This window comes from Melanerpes formicivorus, unplaced genomic scaffold (genome assembly GCF_026170545.1).
Source record: "Melanerpes formicivorus ecotype bairdi unplaced genomic scaffold, bMelFor1.0.p_v2 SCAF_1, whole genome shotgun sequence".
Classification (NCBI taxonomy): Eukaryota; Metazoa; Chordata; class Aves; order Piciformes; family Picidae; genus Melanerpes; species Melanerpes formicivorus.
In genome coordinates this window covers 27,553,890-27,579,279 of record NW_027142353.1, presented here as the reverse complement: position 1 = coordinate 27,579,279, position 25,390 = coordinate 27,553,890, and the positions used below count along the sequence as shown (strand labels likewise).

The 25,390-nt window shown below is 37.1% G+C and overlaps 1 long non-coding RNA gene across 1 annotated transcript; it reads left to right on the top strand.

The window, feature by feature from the left end:
* Positions 1-4,126: 4,126 nt before the first annotated feature.
* On the top strand, positions 4,127-24,270 carry LOC137440567 (uncharacterized). The gene is made up of 4 exons (XR_010987187.1): positions 4,127-4,269; positions 4,690-4,727; positions 23,009-23,056; positions 24,215-24,270. It is a non-coding gene; the product is annotated as an uncharacterized lncRNA (long non-coding RNA).
* The last annotated feature ends 1,120 nt before the right edge of the window (positions 24,271-25,390 follow it).

The following is a 25,390-nucleotide window of genomic DNA, read 5'->3' as shown; positions in this document are numbered from 1 at the left end:
TGACCAGACACTGGACAGGTGGGAAGAGAATGTTTCCTGCCCTGACCATTATTTTCACCCTTTAATTTTCTTTTTCATCCCCCTGGAAGGACAGAAAAGGTAAAACCAGTCATACCAAAGCTGAGAGAACACTTTCTAACAAACTCTGTTTTGTGCCAAGGTGCCTCTGTTTCTGCGTTTGAAATGCCCAGCTACACATCTCCTATCACTGCAAACATTTGTTGTTCAAGTACATTTCATACAGTTCTAACACTTTCCCCTGCCCCGCTACTTTGGGGCTTGATCATAAACAAGTTCGCTGGGCAAATTTGACACAATATTTGAAACTCAAGCTGGGTTCCTCAGGCAGGGTTGGTGGGGCAAGGCACGTGGCATCTCTGCTTCTCCCTGACTGGGGGAAGACAGCAGCATACCCAGTGCAAATATTTGCACATGCAAATTTAGAATTCGTTTTCCACAAACACAGGCATGTATGACTTTCAAATTAGCTTTCTGCAAGCATTCATGCTGCTAAGAAACTCCAGTTCAAATACTCAGAGAAAGTGAGCATAAAAGGGCCACAGGTTTAGGTGATTTCATTTTTGTTTAAAGACAACATCCACTGAGTGAGTACTCACACCAAAGTCCTCACAGTGTTTGTCCAGTTCTATTGTTTTCTGGATATCCTCCTTTAACACTGAGACCTGATATGTATTTGTGTGTTGCTAACAAGAAACAGCAAATTATGCTGCCTCAAATGTATAATTAAAACATCAACTTTATCATCTACAGTGCATTTGCTGCTCTTTATTGATTGGAAAGTAAAACACAGCATGTAAACTTTAAAATACCTATTCCACACAGGGTCCCGAATCTTTCCCCCATCTTTCATTCAGTCTGTTCTGGTGATGATTATGGCAATAATGGGCAAGATCAAAGGCCTTTTTTAAGAGCCTTTCCCCCCAGTTTGATTATTTATTTATATGCGCACTTTCTACATGCAAGTAGTAAGAGAGTTGAGCTTTCTTCTTCTTAAGGACCAGAGCGCATGTTCCACCAGCAATGTGTAGAAGCCTGAGCCAACTGTCTGTTCGTCTGTGGAGGCAGGATGAATGCCAGAGTTTGCTATCTGAAATATCTTCAGGTTTCTCTGTCTATCTCCAATTTCAGCAAGAAAGAAGGCCAGTTCAACAAAAATATTGACTCTATATCTCCCAAAGGTTTTCTAGTATTAGTTTGCTCTAAGTAGCTCATGATTTAGAGTACAAAGGCATTTCCAGAATGCATGTTTAACAAAATGACATAGCAGATAATTGAAATTTATTTGCAATTTTCAAACTACAATAAACACAATTCTCCTTTTCTTTCATTAATAATCGCACGGCTAATGCATAACAATCCCTCTGCAGCTTTTACAAGCAAACTTGAGCTGCTGTGTTGTAATAGCTGGAAAAGTTAATGTAGCTTGAACAAGGTTCCTAATTGTCCCTGTCTCTGTCATATTTGTCTACTTGAATGGTCCTAAATACCACAGCGATTAATTACTACAGAGCAGGTATTACAAGATGTTATCATCCTTCCCCAACTGTCTGGGTGAATGGAGAGAGGCAGTAGATTGTTGCAGTGTTTCATCTTTGCACTTCCTGTAAGGCACTTTAACCAGAAGATTTAATGTGTCAAAGTTAACTGCGTTCTCGTGCAGATATTCACATTCTAATTAAAGATTAAGAACGTAGTACATTACACTGTGATTTGTCATACATGGCTTGTTAAATAGGAAACCTACCGGGATTCCCTAACATTTTATAAACATTATTCAGGGCTTTTAATGTGGGCAAAGGAAAAGATTATTCAGCTGCTCTGCAGAGTAGGAGGCAGGTCATTTCTCCCCCCTCATCCTGCCCAAGATCCCCCCTCTCCAAATAAATAAAGAAGAAAACTCAGGTAGTTCTCAAACTAGAATTCTGTTGAGGTCTCTTTAAACTATTTATCTTCCCAGCATGTATGTGCTCATGTGGAGATACACATATATAAAATATACATGTGTCTTAATTATATTTTGTCATTTTTCAACTTTTGCTGTCAGCTATGTAAACTGAGGTATGAAGTCTTTGTTTGAATTACAGTGGCAAAAGAAAGAAGAAAGATGAAACAGTTTTTCAATATGCAGAATGTGCTTTCAGATTATTCTAGCAATGCTGAGCAGCGTACCACTTCCAGTATTAGTAGCAGAGGACTGGTTCACATTCTTTGATTGCCTGAGGAATAAATTAATGAGGTTACTGGAGACATTGAACATTTGCATATTCACGGATGCTTATTAGGTATAAAGTGAATGCCAGGTGCATTGAATTTTGGGAATACTAGCTTTGGTTTTGGTCTTCTATTTTTAAAGCAATCACATCTTTCCTTTTCCCTAAAGTGGGAAGTTCTGTGAGGGGGAAAAAAAAGAAAAAAGCAACAATCATAAAAATAATAATGCCCCCAAAAGCCAAATTAATTCAGTATAGACAAAGCTTCACTATAAGATATACATCAGAATAAACAGGATATGACACAAGGCTAGGGACTATCTGAATATCATGTTAGGATGACTGCAAATATAAAAACAGTTGTTCCAAGACATAAGGAGAACAAATGTTTTATTTTTCACTGTGTTTCTTATGGAGTTCGCTTTAAATAGCGATAGGAGAACTTATTATGAAGTTACCTTCCATAATGCCCAGTGCTTAATTTTACAGCACCGATATTCTAGCACATTTTGTTATGGCAAGTCTCAAACTTAGCCTGCAAAACATAGAAGACAGAATTACAAAATTGCTTGACTGTTTCTCCAAGGAGTATCTGCACATGGTTGCATTGTTGTCAGCAACTTCCGTCATTGCTACGTGAAAGCACATTGTGTGAATGATTTGCACTGTATCTCATTATGCCTGGAAGTTTTTATCTGTACTGTTTATTAAGGATTATTGTCCCCTTTTCATTCTTAAAGATTTTATGGTAGTTTTTTTTGTTTCTTCCTTCCCATTCTTTGGCTGTCCATGTGCTACAGAGCACAGTATTAACATAGCTTGTTTTAGCAGAGAAATATCTGTCAATCGAAAACATGTGTACTGTTTGTTCTGCCTTTTGCTTGTCCTTTACAGTGTGAGCATCAAGCATGTACATGTGCACATGGTCCTAACTACAAGCTTACATGCCCTGCACACAGATAAATACAAACACACGTGCTCACACAGATATGCACCTACAAAATTATTGGTATCACCTAGTTCCAAGTAGCTGGTGTAGCAAATTCAAGCAGTGATAAGTGTTTTCTTTGGATAATAATACGGATTTACAAATAGACTCCCTTCTGCCCCCTTGTTTCACAGAATGCTGTGCTTAACTTCCCTTCTCTGGATGTTGCACTGTGTTGATCACTGCCCTGCCTCTGCAAATCCTATTTGAAAATCTCATTTGCAGCATAACTGACAACAAAGGCATTACATGGTGTATGCCCTGCATATTCAGCAGACTATTCCTTGCCTTTGTAAGTTGTTTCTAACTTCTAATCTAAAATACTAGGCAAACAGTTGATGATCTTTTTTATTTATTAATAATCTGTAAAATTAAGTGTGTCAAATCAAAGAATGGATCCTTTCTTAAAAGTGCAAGGTTGAATGCATTAGATCAGTGGTACAAAAAGCAGATGTTCTTTAATGCAGTAGGCCTTTTTTGGGGTCCACTAGGAAACAGGGACTTAAACAAAACACTAAACTGAAGAGGATTCTGAGGTGCAATCACCACCAGATACTGCAAGACACAGAAATCCTCTTTAGATTTTCTTTGTATTTGTTTCCAAACTGTAATTTTACTTCATGATTTTAAAAAAAATAATAAATAAGGAAAATTATTTGGTATTTCATCCTCTCGTGGTAGCTTCTGAATAATCACATGCAAAATGATTTATTATATACTTATTAAAAATAGTATTGTGGCACACAAATGTGCATTTTGTTGAGAAAGGTCATTTTTAAAAACATCTATTGTAGCTGCTTCAGTAACGTCCAGGGGTTTTTGCCATATACACGGCACAGATTTTTTTGATTATGTAGATTTTTTCTCTCCCCGCTATTGCAGTTTCATATGCAAAGCATGCATCAGCCACATCCATGCTATCTCCTAAAGCAGTCATTCTGAAAACCAATCTGGGGACAGTGCAGACTAAATAAAATTTCATTTTGATTTGGCCTCCCGCTGAGAATGGGACTGCTTTGTTTCAGCCGACAGAACCAGCAAGCCAGAAAGGTATGTCCTGTTTTGCATGGCTGATGGTGTGACTTGAGGATCACAATCAGGCCGTTCATGCTCTCAGGGCTCGGCATCTCATCCACATCCTGTACCGTCTTTCTCTTTTCCTTGCCATTTGCTTTCCTTCTGTGCCGCCTGCCGTCTACCTGCAGGGCAAAGCTATGGCAGACCCTCACACTATTGTTTACTTTGGCATATGTTTAATAGCTGCATGGCTGTTTCAGGGTAGGGTTTTTCTTTTTTTTCTATCTTTCTTTTTTCCTTCTCCCTCCCCCCCTCCCTCCCTCCGCACCCCTCCCCCCCCTCCCCCAGACACCCCTCCCCTCCCCCAATCCCCTTCCCCGCCTTTGTTTGGTTGTTTTGGGGTTTTTGTTTTGTTTTGTTTCCTTATCCACGCTCACTTTCTTGATTTTCTAGGTGTTGGTAACACAAATACTGTCTTAACGGAAAATTATGTAAGTACTGCTTGCAATGCTTCAGAGATTTTACTAGGAGATTTATAAAGCAGAATTTTATTGTAAACGTGAGGAAATATTTAACAGCTTTAGAGGACTTCAGTTTTCATAGCTCTTTAGAGCTGTTTAGGCAGAAAAGCAGTCACCCATTATAGTTAGAAGAGAAAAAAAAAAAAATAAAAACACTCTTAGGAAAGGATCTGGCTGCTTTGCCATCTTTACATGCTTTATAGTTATAGCTGCAGTGTTTAGCTAAGGGAATATCAGTAAATATTCCTCTCTCTAAATATTAGTATTTGTCTTAAAACCAGTTTGCATTCCAGGAGAGACTGTACAGCAGACTCCTTGCTGCTGCTACTTCTGCCCCATCTTTTGGAGATGTTGGCATTCAAGGGATTGACCACTGGTTTAGCCTCTGGAGCAGCTTTTTGACAGGGCAGAAGTATCCCCAAAAGACTCCTTATGATTCAAACTTACTCCTCAAAAATATTTCTCAGTCAAAGCTAAACTATCTCTTGTCCGTGAATATTTTGGGTACGGCTTGTCTGTGAATACCAGGGTTGGGGAAGTTTTTTATGTGAAATAAAATTAGCATAAAATTTACTTCAAACAAAGGGCAAATATTAATTTTGGTTACTATATATTTAATACAGATAGCCTCCTGCTTTTTTAGTGAGGTAGGATACCATTATAATTCCAAAGAAAACTTCAATCCTCAGAAAAATAAAAAACCACCAAAAAAATTATATTGTCTAGAGCACTGACATTATATGGGAATTTATGCCTTCAAAGTGTTTTACAAACATTGCAACATTCCCTTGTGGTAGGTGATATTAGTAACAGCAAGTTGTTCAGCAAAGTCTCATGGAATGTACATGGTCAGTTATAAGACTCTGATCAATTTAGCAAGTTTTCTTCCCAGCTTTTATGTTATCCCAATTCCAGAACTTTCATCTTGTAACAAAAATTCATATTTCAGTTTCTTGCTTTCTGACATGGCCAGGGATTCAGGCCTTTAGCATAACTATGTGGATCCTCGTGCAGCAGAGTTTTGTGACTTGAAAATTCATTTCTGTCTTCCTTCCTTAATTAATTAATTAATTAAAAGTCACGGTTTGGGGCATTAAGACTCATCCAACAAAAATTTGGTTAAAAAGAGACCTCAAAATAAGGTGGCTCACTGGCCTCCCTATAAAGAAGGTAGACCAAAATCTGCTTTCAGCTTCATGTATTAACCTTGGAGAATCTCAACAGGATTTTCTGTACATGGTGGAGGGCCGAATCTAGCCCTGCATGTTTTGTTATTCAGAGATGTTTACAAAGTGAAATGCACCTTGAGAAGACTTTAAAGGGGCTCTCTATCTGTAGTGATGTCACATTTTCTTTAACAAATCTGAGGCTATAAGGAAACTACAAAGAGACTATATTTATAAGAAACAAGAACTACAGCTTTTTAGATGGATACAGTGGGAAAATGATCAGTTCTCTGTTTTTTTTTTTTTCTTCAGTATCTCTAATCCTCCTGCTTCACTCCTCAGGTATCATTGGGATGTTTTCCAAGTTACCAACTCTGTATTTTAATCAGTTTATAAAAATAAGGTTCAACTTTACATTTATCATCATTTCATTTTAACAGTCAAATACAAGTCTCAAGAGAAACTAAACTCTAGGTATTATGTGACAGTGCATCCTAGTTCCTTTATGGCAGAACTCACAGTCCTAGGAGGCATTTTATTGCATGCACAATATTTTATATTACATCAAGAGCTGTGTTGAAAACCAAAAAGTACACATGGATCATTTGGAATTGGAAAACATTTTGTTGTAAAATATTCAAGATAATTAATATTCACATTGTCTCTTTTTTTTTTTTTTTTTTTTTTCCAAGGATGAATTATTTTTCTTAAGAGAGCAATGTATGTTGTGGTAAAGGAAAATAACCCTAGCTCCAGAATGCACTTACTCATACTCCTGAGTATGTTATTTTATTAATCAAGTAACTGTTGTATTTAACCATGAATTCATGCAAACTTTATTTCAGTGTTCTTAGGAGATTAGAGTTCTTTTTATAGATTATTTTACTAACACTGTACCTTGCAGTCATATTCTGGATCAGTAAAAGTGAGTGGGTTTTGGAAGTTAGTTTTTCATTTATTGCTCCCACAGAAAGAAAACTGTAAAATATTAGCCCAAAGTACAGAAACAAAGACCTTATTCTTCTACGGACTTATAGGGCTGCCTTCAGTGGACTTGGAAGTTTTTCAGCTAACTCTAGTATACTATCACTGTTTAAAAAAAAAAAAAAAAAAAGAAAAAGAGATACCTGGGCATGCATCTACTTACTCACATACTTATATGTCTACTTTTTAATGCAAAAAAACTTTGTAATTCAAAGTTCTCTGACTTTTCTCTCACTGTTTGTGCTTTACCTGAATGGGATAACATGATTGAGATATGTCATATCCATGCCAAGAATCCTATAGAGAAAACAAATTAACTCAACTAGAGAATATATGGCAAATTGCAAACTAGATTAATGCACTGCAGGAGATAATTAGCTACATGATGCTAGTATATACATGTGTGCATGCACGAGTGTGTATATACAGATACAGAAAGAGAGAGATGTATGTAGATCTGTCACCAGGGTCCCTGAGGCCCACCAATGGTTCCTCAGCAGACTGTTATGGTGGCCATGTAGAAGATGAGATGCATGATCAGTGCATCTGCTGATCTCCAGCCAATCAGAAACTCTCAACAACTCTGCAACTGATTGTCATAGGAAATTCTCCTGGAACAAATTCATGGCTGTTTGACTTAAGTATTTGCCTAAAAACTTGCTGAAGTCACTGGGATCTCAGATATGATGATTTGACTGTGGGACTAGAGATAAAAGGTTTGGCACTGCCTCCCCAAGGAAGTCAAGACAGACTACTCATTAAACCTCCAGAAAAAAAGTAAGAGAAATCTTTCATAATATTGGATTTGGGATCTACCAGTAGAATCAATGAACAGCATATTCTCATTCAACCCAAACTCCTCATACTGTTCTTACTTTTTACACCTGATTTGACCAACACAAATAAAAAAGGTCTGAGAAACTGGGAGAAAATGCTATAAAATTACATATCAAAGGACAACTAACTAGAAACAGATACTATAAAATTATATATTACAATAATATCCTGTCAGCAAGTATGAGCATAGGAACTCATTGTGTTCACTATCTGAAAGGGGTGAGGAGGAGAATTGTTTTAGTTTGGGATACTTTTACCAAATATCCATAGAAATAAAAAAAAAAAAAAAAAACAAAAAACAAAAATCAAAGTCAGACTTTTATTTAAAGGAAAAAATAAAAGTAAAGCTGGGGATTTCTCAGATTTAAGGAGATCTTCTCCACTATAAGGAGCTGCTCTTCCTATAATTCTTGTTTTAAATTAAAATCTAGGAAAATAATCTATGTCAGTGATCAGATGTCTGAGTGTAAGTGGAAAACCAGCTTTAGACCAAAGCTAAAGAAAGAGAGCTAACAAGCAGGCATTAACTTTGTTTAGGAGCAGAGGCAGAACCAAAGAGCTTAACCTAGAAGCTATTTGGAAATCTAATATTTCCTGAGTGAGGGAAGAAGGAATTTCCATGACTGTACAAAAAAAAGCAACCAGAAAATCATGTTACTTGTAACACACACACCAGTGGAATGGTCATTTTTGGTTTTATGAGAGCAAAGCTACACCCAGAGCGACTGCTTCTAAGAGATACAGTTTAAGAACTGTTCAAAGAGCAGAAAAAGTTTGGAATCTTGGTGATCCAAGTCTTGAAAGACTTTCTTAAAACCCTATTCATGCTGACCTCCATGTATCAGGGCATATGTTAAGATTTTTACTGATTATTAAAAAAATAGGCAAGATGTATTAGTTAGCTACTTATCAGGCTTATCAAAGATTGGGAAAATGATTTTTGTCTGCAAAATATGGGGTGGATGGAAGAAATTACTAGTGAATGTCTAATGATTTCTATATAGCACAGAAATGGGCTAGAGATTAATAAAAACATCCTCTCCTTCATTAAGTGTTCTTTACTCTATGGGGGTGGAGAAGGTTAGGTTATAGCAGTATTATGTCCTCACAATAAATGTACATTTAATCTCCCAACATCTTGCAATTGGTCATTCATTATATATAATTTTCTTTATTTTTGAAACCCTTTCCCTCTACCAGCTGTCTGACAAAGGCGGGCATGAGACATTCTGAAAATAAACTTTTTCAATAATTTGCATTCAATGGGAAAATTCCACTAGTAAAATACTATTCATTAGGGGTTTTTTTCTAGCGATGGACAGATCTCAGAAAATCTCAGAAAACTCAGAAGTATAACAATATCAGTGTTTGTCTACAGTGTTTCAAACAAATGTCTCTGCTGTCAACTTACCCAGGAACCTCCAAATAATCACAATTTTTGTTGTACTTTAATGATGTGTAGCTTTACTTCTGTCCTTTCCTGAGATTCCTTTACCAAGCACAGCAATGTCTCCTCTTGGGTAACAGGCTACAGTTCAGAAGAAACTAATTCATTCTCCAATCCGTGCTTCTTTCAGGAGTAACCCACAAAATCTTGGTGCAGAGAGCAGCCACAGGAGGTACCAGGAAACATTGGTTGGTTGGTTTTGTTTGGTTTTCTCTATCTCCTCTGAACTGAAATTTTCCTACATACTATGTTGCTCTTTGATGAGGAGGCAGTAAAAGGAGATTGTTGCAATTTAAAATCTCAATCTCTTCATATTTACATATGGAAAATCCAAAGTAAATAGAAATAAGTAACATTAAAATATTAAGAAAAACCCCAAACAAGCTAACCCCAAAATAAAAAGAAACACAAACCAAACAACAAACCAAACCGAAACAAACTACAAAATTAATGTCTAAATAAGGTCCACCAGCACCTCAATTGTGTTAGCCATACTATAAATAATGTTCATCTAATGTAACTGAAAACCTGGAGCTACTATTTATTAGGTTGGTGGGGAGAAGGGAGAAGAGGATCTAATTTTTGTGATTCTTCTTTCTCTCCCTCCTTTTTTTTTTTTTTTTTTTTTTCTTTTTAAGACATTCACTGAAGATCCAAATTTGTGCTTTAGGGAGGTAAGATGAAAAGATTAAAAGCTGCCTCAGTGGGATCAGCTAAAAGAGCAAAATAGATCCAGGTGTTATCAGGTTAACAATCATAACTCACCTTAAGGTCCCTAAAAATAGAAGGGAAAGAAGAACATCAGTGCTGAAGAGCAAGGGGGGCAGAACAAAATTCTGAAGATTCCCATAATTAACTGGCCAAGGGTCAGATGAACACTTATTAAAATGCAACAAAGCACAATGGGGTGTCTCAAAGATGGAGTTTCAATCTTAACCCTGAATTTCTTGATTTTGTCAGTTCCAGCCAGGCCTGCCATGTTATTTTAATAATTACTTTTCTCTGAATATTTCTTCTAAGAATTTTGGGGGAATATTTATGAAGAGATTTAAAAGGGCAGTTAACAGGCAGTCGAGAGGACAGGTTTCCTTTGAAAGGGTAGGAAAAACAGCATTATGGTGATATTTTAACATGTATTTGTATGTGATATTTGAATGCTGTGAGATAAATACAACAATTTAACCTTTCAAAAGCAATGCTAAGTCTTCTTCAAGAAATAGTGTTTTCCCAGTGCAAAATCTCTCCCTTACTGTATTGCTGTTAAATACTATATATTGTCATACTCTCTTTTTACAGCACCAATGTGAAACTCATAAGTTGCCTTTTCAGACAGTTTTGATGAGGATCAATATTTCACTTTACAATTTATTCACACCAACTCTCACCCCACCTTAATCTAAAACCAGATGTCCAGGCAGTAAATGTTGATATGCTATCTTGAGATAATTATTTAAAAGCTTTGTTGGCCATAAATGCTTTTTTAGTACAAAGAGAAAATTGTGTTTAAGGCCATAGACTCTATCTAATTCCACCTGAATTTAACATCATGTTAATTTGACTGATGTATTTTAATTTAGGGATAAAATATGTTGTCAGAATTGTGTGATTGAAAAGTAAAGAGATCTGTGGGGACTTTTGAGATATAGATGATCTGGAGGAGTCAGGACAAAAATAGGGCAAGAGGAGGATGAATATTTCTTCAGCTTCAACATTCAGGTATGTGGTGTGCGATATATTTAATATATTGTTTATTGAAAGTTTTTCTAATGGAATATAGCTCAGAGTACATTGTTACATCAGGGCTTGCAGATGATTTCTCATATCATAACATGTAGGCCAAAGAGGAGAAAGTTTTGAGAAGCTAATCTGGCTGAAGCCTTCAAGTACGTTGTTTTGTGACAGCATAAGTATTTAACTCCAGCAATATATTTTTTTCCCCAGGTGTATTTTGAAGTGCAGCAATGTATAGCTGTTCATATGTGGGAGGAGTTTTTAAATTTCTTTTCTTTCTTTAGTAAGCAAGATTATGACATCTTGGATTTTGCAATTCCTTCATAAATTATTTTAAGTTTTCTTTGCATATGTGCATACCCACACACACATATTTACCACTTGGAGGACAAGTTTGATAAAGCAGAAGTGTAATATCACACCTTCCCTCTTCTGAATGGAGGACTGGCCGTCAGTGGGTACCCAAAGTGCTATATACTCCCTGGAACACAAAGAACAAAATGCTCTATAGGCAACTGTCAATAATCTGGCCTCAAATCATCATTGCTGGGTGATTCAGTTCTCTTGCAGTTACATTTCTAGTCAGCAGCAGAGTTGTGGTGTATTGACAAGCAGGACCCCAGTCTTCAAAAATCCTGCCTTCCCATTTTGTCATGCAGAAAGGAGTTCAAGCCAATCCTGCCCCCAGATGTCTAACCAAAATTCATGATGAATGTAGTGTGGGGTTTTCTAGTGGGAAGAGCAGGGGCTGTAGGTTGTTTAAAGATGACTAGTTTTGCTTCAGTGAAGGAGGAAGCAAACTAGGAGAATAGGATGAAATGAGAAAACAGTCATAAGACATATCCCAAGACAAAGCAGAGACAGAAGTCCTTGGGACACAGAACTGATTGTGTGGGTGAAAAAAAGAAAGCTGGTGAAAGGAAACTTTTTGCTTTAGTTTCTCATATGATCAAGCGTTCCGAATTTTATGCAGTTTTCCCAACAGGGATGCACCAAAGGTTATACTGCATTCATACAGGAGCGTCAAAAGGTTGAATTTCTACATGACCACAAATGAATATCTGAGGATCCACTTGAAACAGAGACATAAAAAATGCAAACACATTTGTCTGAATTTCACTTCTCTGTATTGTTTCTGCCTTTTTTTGTTCAAAATAGAAATCTTCTTCTCCTCCTCCTTCTGTCTGTAAGTCCTCATCTTCATCTGAAGTCATCTAAGAAGGGTGCAATAAAGCAGCAAGATGAAGGAGGCAAGTGCTTGTTCTGCTAAGAGCACAGGTGCAGTTACAGCAACAGTTATTACTTCATGTGGAAGGACTGACTCTCACATCTGTTTGCACTGAGTTTCCAAAAGCATGTCAGAAAGAAAGATGCTCCTAACATGGAGTGGTTCATTGATTTAGTATTTCAAAAAATGCACCTTCCAGAGTCAAGACCTGTCAGTTTTGTGTGCAACACTATTGCAAGCTTATCGCTGAGTAGGGATGCAGGTTTCCTCCATTATTTGCATAGTCACTTCTGATACATTTGTATTCAACTTTCAAGTGGGACAACAGAAACAACTCATTCCTTACATATCCTCTACAGGTCCTCACCAGACTTGCAAATATATATTTATGCATGTTGATTTTCACTGATCCTACCCTATTCTTGTTTTTCTTTGTCTGTTTGTTTGTTTAATGATGCACAAGGCTGTCTTTCATAGCCGTGCTCTGTGGAAATCCATTATACGTTTAAAAATTTGAAATCCAGTGTTACCATAGGCTGGTAAAAGGACCAATAAGTCTTGGGTTTATATTCTAAGCAAAGCTCATGCATGTTAATCATTTGCTCAGTCTTTCCAGGCATTCAAAATTTGGTTAGAACAATGAGCTACCATCAAGAAATCCTGGGAAAACAGCTAGCATACACTCCAGGAGCTATAGATCCAGTGGTACCAAACCTGCTGGTTACACTATATGTGTATGTCATGCATTCAAAGCCATGGTAGCTTGACTTCACTGATCTCCCAGGCAAACTCCAATTTTCCTGTGAGCAGAAGTTGAATTGTAGTTGAAACTGCTCCTCTGAGCCAAGACAGGATCAAAAAGACACAAGCCATGCCATATGGGTGGTGCAAGGTCTTGAAGCTAAGTGGGAGTCCTGACTATGTCTCCCATAAGCCACAATTCCCCTGAAAAGTCCTTTTCTCTTGGTCCTTTTCCAGCCTTGTAGTCTCCACTTCACTATGCATAGGAACTCAAAGCACTATTTGCCTTTCAAGACAAAGTAGCTGTCAGTATGGTTCCTCCATAAATGGTCTGTCATAGCACTTTAACATCATTTTTATGGTTTCAGTGTTGCCATGCTATTACTGACATCCAGTGTTCTTTCAGCCCCTGAAAAACACCTGCTTCTCCAGCTTTTCTCTATAGAAAAATATGGCAGAGACACCTCCTCTGAGGTTTCGTGCTCCTTCCAGTTCTCCTAAAGAACAAGTTCACCCATATCCTGACCCCTCTTCCATCTGTTCAGTCTGCAGAAAGCTACTTCCCAGCAGCTGCCTGTAAGTAGAAAGAGGACAATCCTGGGAAATTTATTTTGCAGGCTTGGTTGCCATGCAGAAGAAAATTTCCAAGGAGAATTAATTTCCTGGCGCTCTTCCTGTCAGTAGGGCAGGATTCCTTCAGCAATAGCTTATCACCTTCTCACATTGAAATAGAGGTGAATATTTTTGGAAGATCCATTAAGCTTGCCTTTCATTGATGGTTTCCACACATTAAGTGGCTGATCTTGTAGCTCTCACATAAATGAAGATCTCACCGTTTGTACAGACTAGACAGTAAAACTTAGAATCACAGGAAACAGGACTCTCTTAATTGGTTAGTCCTTGAGCATTCCTGAAAGGTATCTCCTGGCTTGGTTTTGAAATCTCCAAGTGACAGAGATCCCACAGTCTCTCCAGGTGAGGTAAGTGTTCTTCTCTAGTGCTTAACTTTTCCTACAACTGGATTTTTTTCTTAATTTCTAAACCAAATCCCTCTTGCTGTGATTCAAGGCTATTACTTCTTGTCCTATCCACATTGGGCTTGTCATACACATTATCCTCTTCCCCTTACATCTCTCTAATCTGCAATTATTTCTCTCTCAGCCTTTTTTGCTTTTATACAGAATAAATACAATCCCTTTACCCTTCATCCATAGGTCTTATTTACTGATCATTCTCATTATCTTCTGACCACTGCTTTTCAAATCACCCACATCTGGTTTTGAGGACAGTGGTAAAAAGGTGGACACAGTACATGACTGGAAGCATCACTGGCACCAAGCAGTATTCAGATTGTGTGTTCGTTCTTTCTTCCCTAAGAAAAGAGATTTTTATTGGGTTAAATCCACAGTGCATCTGCTTGTCTGGCTGTAAAGTGTTGCTCCATAAGAGCAGTGAGAATTTTCAATGCACTGTTTAGGCAATTAAGGAGTGGCTTTTTGGTATTTCTAGTATTTGTAATGTTCTCCAAGCATTTCTTGCAGAATTCTGTCATCATTAGCATTTTCAATACAGTAGTAAGGCAGAAACCAATGGTGAGGCTGCAAGACTGCAAAATGTGCATATTTTATCTTGTGCTTTGTGAGGAGAAAAAGTACTGCGAGATTCTTCTCTACAGGATTCTGCAGTGTATTTTAAATCTCCTTCCACAATGCATGATTATTCAATGAGTGTGTTCATAGTGTAGGTTTTCAAGCCAAGTCTCTCTTCTTAAGGGCTCTCAAAGGTGCTTAACTGTAAGCTCATATGATTAATATTTTGTTTATTTCTGCATTTTCCATTTAAGTACCTAAGTTTTGGTCTTTCGTGTGCTCCAGAGCAGTTTGGCAAATTATTTTATCCCTCTTGGGGCAGTTGGTCAAGCAGAAAGGCAGGAGAAGCAGCTGGACAAGACAGGACCAGAAAAGAACCTGAAAGAGATACTTCAAGTGACAGGAAACACTGTTTTTCTGGGTAGAGATGAGGCTGAAGCAGTCCCATCTACCTCTATCCAGACCAAGGAATGTTTCCAAGGTCTCTTAATTTACAGTGCTCCTCTACTGTCAAGAAACATCTAAAACCCACTTTAAAGTGTGTCTTACTTACTCCTTGTGGCTGATACACAAAAAAAAAGATGTCAATCTCCTCTTGCCAAGGTTTCCCTTGTACAGCAATGACACATGTATAAATCAGTATGGTATTGCCTAAGGTCATTCGTGCCATATTTATTTTCTTTTTCCTTTGTTTCTTTCTCTCTCTCTTTTTTTTCTTTTTTTTTTTTTTTTTTAATCTTAATTTAGTCCTCTTCTTTCTATGTATTATATGCATGGATGCTGTTGGGTGATGGGTTGGACATGATGATCTTGAAGATCTCTTCCAACCTGGTCTAGTCTAGTCTAGTCTAGTCTAGTCTAGTCTATTCATGGATATGCATTATAAAATGTGATGAGACATCAGTTTCCAGCCATGCTAGGGTTTTTGCACATGCTGCAAGTATGGTTCTTCAGTGAAATATTCTTTTGTGACATCATTTGGAATCAATGGGTCATAATACAGCACAACAGGTGGACCAGAAGTTTTTAATTGGTTTCTCTTTTTTCTTTTTTATTAGTTTGGTTGGGTTTTTTCTTTGATTTTTTTTGTTGTTGTTTGTATTCTTGTTTGGTTTTTGTTTGTTTGTTTGTTTTCTTACATGTCAGAATCACAAACAACAGCATCCGTTAAATTACTTCGGAAAATTCTTGCATGCAGGGCATCTGGGAAAAGTGAATCAGGGAGGGGCTTTTGCTGTTTTCAAGGGGGATGCAAATGCCATTGTACAGTGTAAACCACGTATTATATTATTTCATCTTTCATGTCTGTTTTCTTACCAATACAGCATGTTTCATTAATACAGTGTTTAAATAATTAAATACAGCCACTCTGGCAGCAATGGCCAAGATAAAAGTTTGTAGGCAATCTATTATTGTGATCAGACAGTGCTTCTTAAAACCCATGGTGATGTAATTTAGTAATTTAACTTCTGAAGTGGGTTGTTTAATAAACTATTACATTCTAATATAGTTTTACTTTTGTCAAAGGGAATGATTCATTTCCCCTCTGTCAGTTTTTCCAGCTGAAGTTATTAGTGGTTCTAGCGTGAAGGGGTGCTGGGTTCCCACTTGAATGTTGTTACCATGCTCTTCCCACTCTCTAGATATTGCCACTTTAAAATTGCATGTGTGATCTTTACTGCTTATATTTATTTGTAGGGATAGTAACTGCCATAATCTGAGTCTTCAATATTGAATTATTTCATTTGGTTTAATTCTGTCGGTAATATACTGGTTAAAGAGGATAAAGAATTAGTTGTAGTAGGATTCAATGAATATTAGCATACTTCAATAATAGATGTCCCATAAAGAAATTTGGTAAAATCATTAAATAAAAGGAATATAACAGCAGACAAACTAAACATTACCTCTGACATTGAGTTTTTCATAGTTTTAAACAGGTTTGCTTGCTGAAGTTTCAATATGATCTTCTTGTCCATTTTTCTTTACTAAAAAGCTTCTGGAAGAAGTGTATTCTAAAAAAAAAAATAAAATAAAAATAATAAGGAGACTGTTTCTCTCTGTCTGTTCAGCTCCTCTTTTGCAAATTATTGCCAACCATTAAAGGCAGGTTTGGCATTGGTTAAATCTTTCTACATATGTCCATCCATTACTGCTAGTGGTCAAGGATGGTGGACATTTCCTTGTTACTTCTGCACAAAAATGCCAAGAAGCAAAGAACAGGATGGCAGTACCCACTGTGCCTTGAGCTGACCACAGCAACTCACCTCTTGCGGAGACCATCTCAGTGCGGTGTGACAGGTTTGTGAAGGTTAGGAAGGGAGGACCTTTCTGCAGGTATTTGCTTATCACTATCCTTGGAGACACGTGAGATTATTTATGGATGAGTCCTTTACCACAGCACTTACAGTTCTGAGATAGCATAACATGCACCAGAGTCCCCACAGCCACTCCAGCTGCAGAGATGGAAATTGTCATTATTTGAAATTCAAGGAGTTTTTACTGCACACAGGAATAATCCAAATGTGGAACAGGATTTGTTATTAACTGTAAATCCCCTTTCTCCTAAGAAAACTAGAGTAAACTCAGGAAATAAGCTCCCATTTATATGCCACAGAGACAATGCCTCATTGTCACTTATATTTTAGAGTCACAAGTGAAAAGTAAATGGAAAGTGGGAGCAAATATCAAGGTGTTAGTGGCATTGATCCTTCTATGATGCAGTCAATAGAAATTTTTTTTAACTTACTTGCAATGAATGAGAGAAGTTTTACATATAAGAATATTTGACAGTTTATTCTTTATGGCATTTTTTATTCTGCACTCAAATTAAGAATAGTAGGAATATCTTCACTTTTTATTATTTTTTACTACACATTTTGATATTTACTTACACTTTATATTGCAGTATTTTAAGAAAAATGTACATATTTATTTAAACACACACACAAATAAAAAAGAACCAATATTAAAATAATTCCAAGTATGCATGCTTATTGTTCCTAGGTACTTGTGGGACATATAAGATTTAATTTAAAAAGAGTGGCAAATAGAATTTCCTCAAACGTGTTACAGAAATTTTACTCAGGCCAACTTAATTCCATCATTGTCAAGTCTTTCCTCACAGAGAAGCATTCCAAAAAAGGACTATTATTCTCTCATGGTTGTGTGCAAACCCTAAGGAAGATTCTAGCTTTCCTTCCTTGCATTTATTTATTCTCTTTAAATTATGTTTAGGGCACCCTGTGCCATCACCTACCAGAGGTCTCGTGTACCTAAAGACAGCCTGCCTATCTGCATCCCAATGCAGAATCCATTGCAGATATATTGTATATTATCAAACCTGCACTGGCAGTTCAGTTCCTCTTAATTGTGGTCCTCAGTATTGGCCATTCCACTCTTCTTCCAATTCTGTTAAAATTATTTTCCATTTTCATTGCCAGTGTCTGAGTTTCAGCCTTACAGGAGGCAGTAGGCAGAATGCATGTGATGTACAATTTTGGCTTCAGGCAAGGTGGCATCTTTTCTTTAAGATTCTCTACTAGTTACTGAACATCACCCATCCCACACTGATATCATTTTTTCTCTCTCTCTTTCTTGCTCACCATCTTTCAAGCTATTTGACCCAGACAGGCATTTCCTTCCATCCTCTAAGGTGCATACACTGGAATCATACTGAATAAATTACACTAAGCATTTGTGCCCTACCAACATTTATCATTATCTTTTTCTTTTTTTCTTGTTTTGCATAGGTTTGGGGGGGGTAGGGAGGTGGCGGGGGGGTGGTGTTTTGTTTTGCCTTTTTGTTCTTGCGGTTGTTGTTGTTATTCCTATGGCTCTGCAGAAGAGAATTGCATGCAACTTGTTGCATGTTTCAAAGTGTACAAACCTAAAGTGATTTAAATGTTCTGTATTAGCATTCTGATGATTATTATGTCTTGTTGAGTTCTACAAAGACAGTTTCCATGTATGAGAACATAGGTACAGGGAAACTGAAATTACTGTTGATATGCTATTCTTATTGTAAATATCTGCCAAACTAGACTTTTCTTCTTCCAAATTCACTTTGGAGATATATAAATCTTTGCAAACTACTACATCTTACATCTGTATTGCTGGAGGTAGTGAGTCTCTCTACAAAAACAATATCTTCCTTGTTTTTCACAAAATGGAGACAAGAAACAATGGTTTTCTTGATACCTATGCATCACTTTTAGTATTGTGGTAGCCTAGGCACTAGCATAATGGAGGCATCAAATAAAATAATAATACTCAAATGATGTTTGCAAAGTTGAGCTCGTAAATGTCAAAGGTGATTTGAAATGGACAAGAGTGAGTCTTAACAAATCAACTAGGGGTTACTGGCAATTGTTTCTGTTCTCAGTTCTGATTGAAACTAATATTGGACAAATTGAAAGAGTGATTGCCTTAGAGCCTTCACCATGTCTTCACCCATCTGTTGTCCATTTCCATAAAAAATGGGACTGAAAATGGCAGCTGACTTCTTTTGACCTATCTCAATTTCACTATGGCTTCTGTCGAAAAAGCAGTTTTTCAGGCAGACCATTATCTGCCGTAGCAAGTTAGTTGGCAGAGAAATTGAAAAATATCAGTCAAATAATCTGTGTAAACCTGGTCACTCTATGTGTTATGATTTGAATGATAGCAAGCCAGAAACAAATAAAACCCTCAACTTGAATGTGGATGAGCAAGTGGAGTTAGTTCCTTTACCAGATGTTTTCTTTTGCGTAATGGTTTTAGTGTAAGAGCAAAAGAAACAAAAACCTCCCCCACTTTCTCCATTCTCCCTCCTGCCTCTTGCCTCCCTTCTTACCAAGAGATATGAAAAGGAATTAAAAAAGACAGAAGGAGAGTTCTCTTAGTTGATTTACACAGAATATTTTACTCCTCCACTACAAAAGTATCAGATTGCGTCTCTCTCTGTATATATAACAGAAAGAAAGGGAAAGGAAAAGTACCATCCAGATCCTGAAACAAGCAAGACCCAGAAAAGTGAGAGACAGACTGAAAATCTCCTGTCCAGGACGGTAATGCCCTACAGTCACAAAATATTGTAAATTCATTATTCTGATAGTGAGGAATATTATGTGGCTCAAATCACTATATTCTGTTATGTCAAATTCTTTTTCTGTCCCTCTGTCCTCATGATTTGATGGTCAGTATTACAGTAAGGCAAGAAGCTCCCTGGAGTGCCTGAATCCTGGGCCTTCTTATCTTGTTGACTGAACTCATTTCTACCCTTCTGGAATCATGGATGAAGAGCTGTTTTACTCAAACTGCCTTGCTATCTTATTCCCATTCCAGCTAGTATCTTTTGATTTACCAAAGTGTCACCACTGTGATTCCACAGACTAGCTGCAGAAACCCATCCTCCTTCTACAATTTAGTTTCATGACATTTTTCTACTTGGAAACTTGCAAGCTGGCTAGATTCTCTTCTCTGCAAAGGCCAAGACCTGCCTCCCATGCACATCAGAGATGTGCTGACACTTAGTTTCCCTCAACTTCCTCTTTAACCAACATCAGAGATCTTAATTTCACTTGAAAGGATGTCAAGCTATATAGTATGGGATTTACTCTTAGGAAATTGTGTTTCTCTTCTAGAGGAACTTTCAAAGAACTACTCTCCTAATCTTCACCCATCTTTCAAGTACTCAAAATCAGATGGAAAACTGAAGGCTCTATGACTTTTGGAAAACCTTAAAATTAGTGCCTCAGGACCCTAGTCTGTGCTGCACATTGCTCAGCCTAAGAGTGCTGGGACTACTCAGCAAACACCCGACTCCATTGAGTGAACAGATTGAACCCTACTTCCACCTCAACTGTCTCACTTCAAGCTGATTCTTTCTGTCTCAATCTCATGTTGCTAGAAGGAGTCAAGACTATTACAGTCCTCTTTTCCCTCCCACATCTTCCAGTATGTGTGTCCTTTATCCTCTTTCCAAATTAGCTGTGGATGTCAGAGACTGTCTCACAATGCTTCTAGCTATTACTCTGCTTGGGTTTCCAGTCTTAGTTTCCCCGTGCTACTTCTCAGTCATTAGCCTCTTTTCACCTTGGGGAAGTAGATATTTTTCACTCTTCTCTTTCACAGAAGCTAGGCACTTTTTAGAGATATTCATAATTTCATCTGGGAAGGAATTAAACATTTTTTGTCTAGCTGTGGCAGTCACAGAGGACTCCTCTTGCCTTCGTTATACGGCTAGAAGTGCCTGGGTGCCCTTAAAATTTCATTTGCTTCTGAACATAACCTTTCCTGCTGTGAGACTTAAAAAGAGAGAGAGAGAGAGATTATTTTTGTTTGGAATATCCTAAGTAAAGAATTTGGCTGAAATGTCAATGTTAGTCTGCTGCTAACTGAAAATAAGATTTCTCTTGTAGTGAGTTTTGGGTTGTTTAACATAACATGATTGCTGTATCTAAAGCAGATTCTTAAAAACAAAACAAAACCAAAAAAAAAACACCAAAAAACAAACAACCCACAACATAGCTTTTCAGCAACTAGAAAAAAAAATCTTGTTACCTTTTGTATGAGCAGAAAGGAACAATTTAGACTGCAGAGAATTCATCTCACTTTTTGCCTACTTCCATTGTGAAGAACCACTGTATTTAATTAAGGACAGAATTACTAGACCGATTTGGTTTCTGTCAACAGTTGTAAGATAGCCCTAGAAAAGAAACTGTGCGAACAATAAAGACACTTAAGTAGCAAAACTGGAGACAGTTACAACTGCCATTCTGAGACCCACTGGAGATAAATTATTGACTGACCATGTTATAAAGTTATAATGCCGCAGAAGAAGCTCAAGCTTTCTGAAGAAGTATCCTAGTTTCCAATGGAGTTAAAACATAGTTCTCATGCACTGCAAAATGCCGTCTTGTAACAGGCATCTCATTAGGTGATGTGCTTCATCTAGGCTGGACTATTCCTCTGACTCCTGATTTCAGGAAAGTTGATTTTTATGCAGGTGTAAAGTTTAAAGTTACAAATTTGTGGCTGCTAGGATCAAAATTTGACCTCTTCTCCTTTTTTTCACTATTATGTGAATTTGATTGGTTTAATTTATTTGTATTTTATTTTGTATGACTTTAGAGCTCCAGGGCTGTACAACTACTAAGGAATTATATAACCAGATTAAAGTTAGGTTCCAACTAAATATTGTTCCTTTCAATTCTTTGGCGTTGTGGATCTACAGAGCTAGCAGACTGAATACCATTATTTCACTCACAGACACCCTTATACTCCCATGAGGCTTCTGTATTAACCTCCTGCTTTTCTGCCTGTCCTTTGTGAAACTCAGATATGTATTTTCTTTACAGTCCCTATACTGACCTAGTTCTGATCAGAGGTTACCAGTAGTCAGAATCTAACTGTGGCACTAGTCTCATAAAGATATGTCTGAACCTAAACTTGACCATATTTTTCATACTATTATTATTACTCCACTGCATGATATATTGTATACATATTTCATATTCCTTTTCTCCAGAGGAATGAGAAAAACAAAACATACCTGTTTCTGGATTTGTCAATCCTTCGTCTTGTGAAGAATTTAGATGTCAGACTATCAGTGATGCGCAAGTCCCCTGTAAAAACCTTCCTTATTATTTAGGGCAAGAATTGGGATACAGCCTGGTACCTTTACTTTCATTTGGGCCAAGTTTTTGATCTTCTTGTTTTGTTTTTCCCTCCAGAGATTTTTGTGCATTCACAGAGGAAGATGCAAGATTTTTGTGTCAGAGCATAGCAGTGAGGATAAAACAAGACTTTGTTAATTACCTCAGGCAGCTGGACTGACCAAATTGCTTGCTCGCCAGTACAGTTGCATTCTGTGCCTTTGCAGGTGCTGGGGAGTTAAAAGCAGGATGGTTCACCCCTTGGACAAACATGGCATTAGATTTCAAAATCCCCATCCCTAGCAAGAAATCAGAATAAAAGGGCATTGTGGCAGACATCAACATGGGAGGTAGGGCTCAGAGTGGTTGGAAAGTGAGCTATTTCTGCAAATGTTTTAAGCATGACCTACTGTCCTCTTCCTTCATCTGCCATGCTCTGGTCCAGCAGGTTTGTAGTCTCTAGGATCATAAGTCCACATGCATAGACACTTTTCCTCTGTCCTGGTAGTTCCTTTTCTATAAACGTACAATTTTTGCACTGTTCCTTCACTGATCCAAGAGAAGTGGCTGACGATGAGTGGTAACAAATCGTGATGGTGCTCTGGCCAAGACACGAGTCACACAGAAGCTTTTGAAAGAATGAGCAGACAATATCCTGCCCACCCCACGAGTATCGACTACATAGACCATTTGAGGGCACCACATAAACCTCTCCTCATGCCTGTTTGCAGGACTCATGAACTGCTTCAGATACAGCTGTGATTATTTTGTAGTACTTTATGGGTAGCAGGGTCTTTTCCAAAATGCCTTTCTCAAGCAGACATCTTGCCTTTCTGGGCATATTCTCATAATATTCTGGGCATATTCTCATAATGTTCTTTTTTTTTTCAGGAATGTAGTAACCCCCTGAATGTAACTTTTATAAAAGAATGGGAAAAGGTAAAAATTGCTCGTTTTTATTCTGTGCATTACAGTGACCTTGTGATTTATAAATAAACAACAGGCATTCTGTTTTCTTACTTTTATCTTTATTTTATTTTTAACTTTAACAATATCAAACCTTGATATCCTTCCCCATTTTTCATGAAAACTTTCTAGGAAACTTTGCAATTGGCAGTATTCAGAACTCTTTCTCAAAAGGCTGGTTGAGCCTTTTTCTCATGTGTTTGTCAGGAATTTAAGTCCTGTAAGTGCTCATGGGAAAATCTCCCACTTTTAAAGAAGGTGATTTAAATGTTCCACCCTCCTGTCATTAAACAGCTTCCAATCCTTTGTTTCTTTTCATGTCATAATCCTACTAGTTCTCTAGACTCCTGTGAACTTACAGGGAAAATGTGGAAATCAGTACTTGAAAAGTAAATGTCTTTGGGTGACAGAAAAGATTTTTTATGGTTTATTTATACGTTTAAAGAAGAGATATCAAATAAGTACATTTTACATATATATAATATATGTATATAAATTTTGCTTTTCATTTATTCTATACTCTATTGTTTGTGAATGGGAACAAAAAGGCAGTTTTAGTATTCTAATTAATAGTGTAGACTGATTATCAGAACTGAAAGTTTGTTTTCTATGTCCTATTCTGTTGTGGGGTTTTGGTTATTGTTTTTTTCCCTATACTTCTGTATGTATATCTGGCATAATATCAGATGCAATGTTAATTCCCATAGATCAGAAATTCACTCTCAACTTTCCAGTTGTGTCAACATCACATATGATTTTTTTCCCCTACAAAGCCTTACTTTTCAGATATGGCTATAAAATAGCAATTAGACTACTGCAGCAATCAGTGTCCACTATTTCATCCTGCTACTTTCACTCAGAGCAGCTTATACATTATAATCTATTCATGCTGTAGAACTACCATGCCCTAGAATGAATACAAACTAGAGATAAAAAGCTTTTTGTTTCAAGGCTCCACAAATGTGGAATCAGTTACCAGTTGATTTAAGAACAACTGGGAGTTTTTCCTGTTTTAAGATGGAACTGGAACAATGCTTCATGATGAGTAGAAGTCATTGCAATGGTTTTAATTGGCGTTATTTTAGTGTTATCTTGGTTTATTGTTTATTTATATACATTTGTTTATCACAGGTCATGCTTGAAAATGGTCTCTCATCTCAATTTACATAGTCAGCCAACAAATATATGTATGTATATCAGCTACCCTTGTTTATATCTGACAGCAAAACCATATGTATTCTACATGTATTTCTTGTCTTAATGTTTGTGCTATCGATTAAGACATCTGAGGCTGATTTCAGCTTGACTTTTAAGTGTGCAGGACAAATCATGCATGTATGTATCTAATAATATCAGTCAAATTATTGTTTGGCTCCCAAAGCACAAATCAAGTTAAAGCATTAACTAAGCACATGGTACTGTGGCTTATAAAGCAATTCTGTCTTTAATTGCAGGGTTTTACTCCTGATCTATGTTGGCTTTAAGCAGCATTACATTCAGAAATTATTTTGCATTACTAAAGGAAAATGACGTATTAAAAACAATAATAACATCATTTGTAGGGGAATACATTCTGACATCAGGTATCAGCTTTACCATAGTTAAAAAAGAAATTGCATGTTTAATTTATACTCTGTGAATTATAAGTATCTGCATAAGCATTCCTACCTGTCTTTACATATCCAGCAAGGAAACTAATCAATGTATAAGAGGAATGGAGAGGAAGAGCAAGTCATTTTTTCATCTGTTCTATTTACAAACTCAGAAGTCACAAACGTGTGGCTGGGAAATGTGTTTGTCTCAAAGCTTCAAATCTGTGACATGTTAATTCATAAATAATTGCAGTCACATGGTCCTCCTCTAGGGCATTAGCTGAATATTCCCAGTAGAGTACACTTACTTGTAATAGAAAAGAGTGGACAGAAGTGGTTTTCATAAATCAGATAAAATTGCTTAATAAATCCAAAACATCTTTCATTATTTCTAACAGAAAATTATCTTAGTTATGTAAGCAACGTTTTTTTAAATTTGAATGATCTTTGGAAATTGGCAGGTGAGGAAATAAAGAGCAGGACTGGATTATTTTTGGTTATGGAACCTGTCAGCTAAAGGTTTCACAAATAGTGACCTGAACCAAATAGTTCTCTGACTTGCACCTCATGTTAACGTATGGACGACCTTATATCCAGATACAAAAATGCTGCCGTTAAACAAAAGCACTTTTCTTTTGGGACAGCCATATGATAACATCGCCTGTGTCATTGTCTAAATGCAGCTGTTTGCAAAAAAAATACAGGCCTTTCCCCA